The sequence below is a fragment of the Pinus tabuliformis genome, chromosome 6 (genome assembly GCF_031772625.1).
Source record: "Pinus tabuliformis cultivar Carrire ecotype Pingquan chromosome 6, CPIR1, whole genome shotgun sequence".
In the NCBI taxonomy this organism is placed as follows: Eukaryota; Viridiplantae; Streptophyta; class Pinopsida; order Pinales; family Pinaceae; genus Pinus; species Pinus tabuliformis.
This window is the reverse complement of record NC_142292.1, coordinates 1,407,413,903-1,407,419,001: the sequence shown is the minus strand read 5'-3', so window position 1 is coordinate 1,407,419,001 and position 5,099 is coordinate 1,407,413,903. Positions and strand designations below refer to the sequence as shown.

Here is a 5,099-nt window from a genome sequence, read left to right as displayed (position 1 = left end):
TGCTTGTTATAGGAATGCATACTTGGTATTCTGGGTTCAAAGACTCTAGTCTATGTAACTCATCAAGTGGAGTGTGATCCATATTTTGTTGATGTAAATGATATTCTTCACAGGTAATGCGAGATGGTGAAATTACTCAGGTTGGCAAATATGATGACATCTTACAATCAGGCACAGATTTTGTGGAATTAGTTGGTGCACATCAGAAAGCTTTGAAAGCTATTTCTACTATGGAGAAATCTGAAGTGTACACAGCAGAGAGATTTGAGGCATGAGGGTTGCAGTATGTGGAACTATTGGTTCAGGAAAATCAAGCCTTTTATCCTGCATATTAGGTGAAATACCAAAAATATCAGGCTCTGTTAGCTTAAGTGGTACCAAAGCATATGTCCCTCAGTCTCCTTGGATACAAAGTGGGAAAATTAAAGACGCTATTCTCTTTGGAAAGCAGATGGATACTATTAGATACAATAGTGTACTTGATGCTTGTGCATTGAAAAAAGAGCTTGAACTTTTTCCTTATGGGGACGAGACAGACATTGGAGAAAGAGGGTTAAATTTGAGTGGTGGACAAAAACAAAGAATACAGATTGCCCGTGCTTTATATCAACATGTAGACATTTATATTTTTGATGACCCTTTTAGTGTTGTGGATGCACATATCGGAAAACATATTTTCCAAGTACGTTTCTCTTATCCTTTACATACTGTAGGTTTGCTGAATTAATTAGTTTTAATGTTTTGATGGAATGATGAAGCTCTACAGTGGCACTCTGCAATTCATTGTTCAGTCTGGATAATATACATTGCTGGTTGTGCCGCTGCAAATTCATGTCCATAAACATCTAAGACTTGCTTGTTATAGGAATGCATACTTGGTATTCTGGGTTCAAAGACTCTAGTCTATGTAACTCATCAAGTGGAGTTTTTACCCTCTGTTGACATCATTCTGGTAGGTTTGAATTTCTTTCATCCTGCTCTAGTGATATTAAAACTTTCAATGTAATTGGTAAAGGGACAGTGGGCTTATTGATCATTTATTGAGAGGAGGAGATAAGTGATCCATATTTTGTTGATGTAAATGATATTCTTCACAGGTAATGCGAGATGGTGAAATTACTCAGGTTGGCAGATATGATGACATCTTACAATCAGGCACAGATTTTGTGGAATTAGTTGGTGCACATCAGAAAGCTTTGAAAGCTATTTCTGCTATGGAGAAATCTGAAGTGTACACATCAGAGAGATTTGTTGAAAGCTCATGTCCTGGCAATACAGCTGCAGTGAAAAATGTTACTGCCAGTGACACACTGGAGCAGTGCGGTGTTCAGAACTCAATAGATGTAGAGGAAGAGGTTGAACCAGAAAACCACAAAGAAAGATTGGATAAAGAGAATAAAAATTCACAGCTTGTACAAGAATAAGAAAGAGAGAGAGGCAGGGTAAGCATGTCGGTACACTGGTCTTACATTACTGCTGCATACAATGGTACTTTGATACCTCTAATACTACTGGCCCAAATAATAAGTCAGCTACTTCAAATATGTAGTAACCTCTGGATGACATCGGAAGCCTCTACAAAAGAAAATGAGAGTTCCCCTATGAGAAAGTCCCTTTTCATTCTGGTTTATGTTGCTTTGACATTAAGCAGCTCCCTGTGCGTTCTTGTGAGGTCTATGCTTCTTTCATTGGTTGGACTTAAAACTGCTAATCAGCTTTTTAGCACTCTGCACAGGTGTATATTTTGTGCACCAATGTCCTTCTTTGATGCAACTCCATCTGGGCGAATACTGAATCGGGTCAGTTGACATTTATTGTTTTAATAGGCTAATACCTTTCCTGAGAGAGGAGGAAATCATTTGATTCTAGTGGGTCAGTAACAAGCTCTCTGTTTCTTGGCAGGCATCAACTGATCAGAGTGCAGTGGACACATTGATTCCTTCTCAACTAGGAGAATTGGCTTTTGCATTTATACAACTTTTGGGGATCATTGCAGTCATGTCTCATATTGCTTGGCAGGTCTTCATTGTGTTTATACCAGTGGGTGCAAGTTGTATATGGTATCAAGTATTCTCTGTATTTCTCAATAATAATAAATACGAACTTGCAAATTTTAATTTTCTCAGAGGAACATAAATTGGCGATAAGAGAGTTTGATTTCTACTTCAAGGTTTGTTGTAGGTAGATCCCATAATCTGATTGAAAAGGATGTTATCAAATAGATTAAGTTGCATCAGGATTCTATCATGACAACAGTTTATCTATATTTCTTTGTTTCCATGCTTTTGGGTTTTTATAGTAATAAGAGAATTCTTATAACTCCTCTGACCTTCCTTGCATGCAGCAATACTACATAACATCAGCTAGGGAACTGGCTCGGCTGGCATCAGTTTGTAGAGCTCCAATCGCATAACATTTTGGAGAATCAATCTCTAGAGCAGCCACCATTAGAGTTTTGACCAGGAATTTCGATTCATGGAACGAAATCTCGAGTTGATTGATATATCTATATATATATATATATATATATATATATATATATATATATATATATATATATATATGAGACCTAGTCTCCACAATGTTGGAGCCAATGAGTGGCTTGGCATTCGGATGGATTTTCTGTCAAATATTGTGTTTGCATTCTTTTTGGTGTTATTAGCCCAAGTAGGTACAGAAGCACTATCTTGGCTTACAATTATTTTTCCTAAACTGATCTCAGCAGACTAGACATATTCTTTATAATGAAATATGAAAGTAAACGAAATGGTACCTTAACAGGCACTGCAGGGTTGGCAGTAACATATAGTCTAAGTCTGAACATGGTACAAGCCTGGATAATATGGTGCCTTTGTTATGTGAAGACCAACATGTTGTCAGCGGAGAGAATAATGCAGTATTCACACATTCCCAGTGAGTCACCAGTGATTATAGAGAATTGTAGACCAAACTCCAACTGGCCATCTAGAGGAACGATAGATCTAACTGATTTGCAGGTCAGAACTCAATACAAATAGACTCTTTTTCACGCATTCAATGCTAGTAATTTGCATGTCAGTTCATCTATAAATTTGATCCATATAATCAGGTGTGTTATGGACCACATCTTCCGGTTGTCTTGAAAGGCCTTACATGCACTTTCCCTGGAGGCACGAAGGTGGGAGTTGTGGGGCGGACAAGAAGTGGCAAATCTACTCTTATTCAATCCATTTTTCGCATTGTGGAACCAACAACGGGAAGAATTGTCATTGATGGAGTCGACATCTCATCCATAGGCCTCCATGAACTAAGATCCAAATTAAGCATTATTCCCCAAGAACCAACAATGTTTGAAGGCACTATAAGAAATAATTTGGATCCTCTTGAAGATTACTTGGATGATGAGATTTGGGAGGTTAGTTCTGCTTCATATTCTATAAGCATTAGCATCAATTTTAGCGCCAATTATTCTTGCCTTGAAGAATATAGATATTTCCCTGTGGATCTTGCTATAAGTTTATTGTTTATGAATCTACTTCAATTTTGCTTGTCCTTTCAGGCTTTGGACAAGTGCCAACTTGGTGAGATTGTACGAGCAAAAGAAAAGAAACTTGATTCCTCAGGTCTGTGTGTCTTTATCACATTCAATGGAAGTCCTGAAGGAGAAAAATAAAACCTTTTACAGTAGCTATTTCTGCTATTTTCTTTCCATCTTAGTGCTCATGTTTTGTTTATTTTTTGGTGTCCTTGAGACCTACCTGGTCTGTAGGACCCCTTTTTTTTAGAATGAAAATTGAGAATCGAATTTAATGGAATGATCTCTTGTACAGTGTCTGAGAATGGAGGAAACTGGAGTGTGGGTCAATGCCAGCTTGTCTGTCTTGTACAGTGTCTGAGAATGGAGGAAACTAGAGTGTGGGTCAATGCCAGCTTGTCTGTCTTGTACAGTGTCTGAGAATGGAGGAAACTAGAGTGTGGGTCAATGCTAGCTTGTCTGTTTGGGACGGGCACTACTAAAACAAAGTCAGATACTGGTCCTTGCCGAGGCAACTGCCTCAGTTGACACTGCAACTGATGGGTTTATTCAGCAAATAATTCGCCACCAATTTTCTACCTGCACAGTCATTACTATAGCACATCAGATTCCATCTGTTATTGAGAGTGATATGGTTCTCCTATTAAAGGATGGTATAACATTTTTTAGTTGTTTATTTTCTAGTGTTTTGTTACAGTTACTATTTTTTTGGACACATTACTTACTTTGTACTTGTTTTGAATCAGGACAAATTGTTGAGTATGACACTCCATCCAAACTACTCAGCAACAAATTTTCTGCATTTGCAAAACTTGTTTCAGAGTACTCCATCCAATAGATATCTTAACTAGAGCTTTGGACATTGGTCATATTGGGTTTACAATAGAATGGAGAAAAATCTTCATTTCCCTAAAACTCAAGCTGGATAAATGTACAATATAGAGATACAATATAGTAGACTATGAGCTACCATGTAAGCTCATTATTTTCTGATAATATTCTATATTTAAGTCCTTAAGAAGAGTTCAATAACTCCTATCAGTGACTTTCACTGACTTTGACAGTTATGATTTTTCACTTGTTATATACAAATGGAGTTTACCCTTTTTCCTGTGTAACTTTTATCACTTCAACAAGGTAATCAAGGTAATATTGGAGAACTCCAGACAACTTGGATTTGTACAGGCAGTGTAGTTGGATGTAAGGTGCCTCTAACTAATTTGTCTTTTTTTTTCCTGCTTTGATTCTATTATTTTGAGTTTCACATCTGCATTTTTTTGTTTCTATTTTAGTTCTAACCTCTATATGTAGTAATACTCTGCCAATTCACATCAACATTTTATTCTCATTTCTACCAAAAAAGCTATGCTATACTTGTCAAGGTTCATAGGTCTTGTTATTTATAGGTCTTAATAATAAGTGATGGCTAATTGTTAATGTGTTTTTTTTCCTTCATGCAATGAACCAACTCAATTTTATTCACAATATTTTGCAGTTATAAACTTTTAAAGTTACCTAATATTTCAATGAGTAAGAATTTGAGAATTCTACTATCTAACCATCAAATATGCCCAAAAGAGGGAAA

General features: G+C 36.7%; 1 pseudogene across 1 annotated transcript; it reads left to right on the top strand.

The window, feature by feature from the left end:
- The first annotated feature begins 203 nt into the window (after positions 1 to 203).
- Positions 204 to 4,554, top strand: LOC149263924 (ABC transporter C family member 3-like; annotated as a pseudogene). The gene is made up of 11 exons (XR_016251016.1): positions 204 to 682; positions 866 to 952; positions 1,098 to 1,231; positions 1,304 to 1,799; positions 1,903 to 2,067; positions 2,345 to 2,506; positions 2,782 to 2,996; positions 3,089 to 3,394; positions 3,539 to 3,602; positions 3,928 to 4,167; positions 4,261 to 4,554. The product of XR_016251016.1 is annotated as an ABC transporter C family member 3-like (transcript).
- Positions 4,555 to 5,099: the final 545 nt, after the last annotated feature.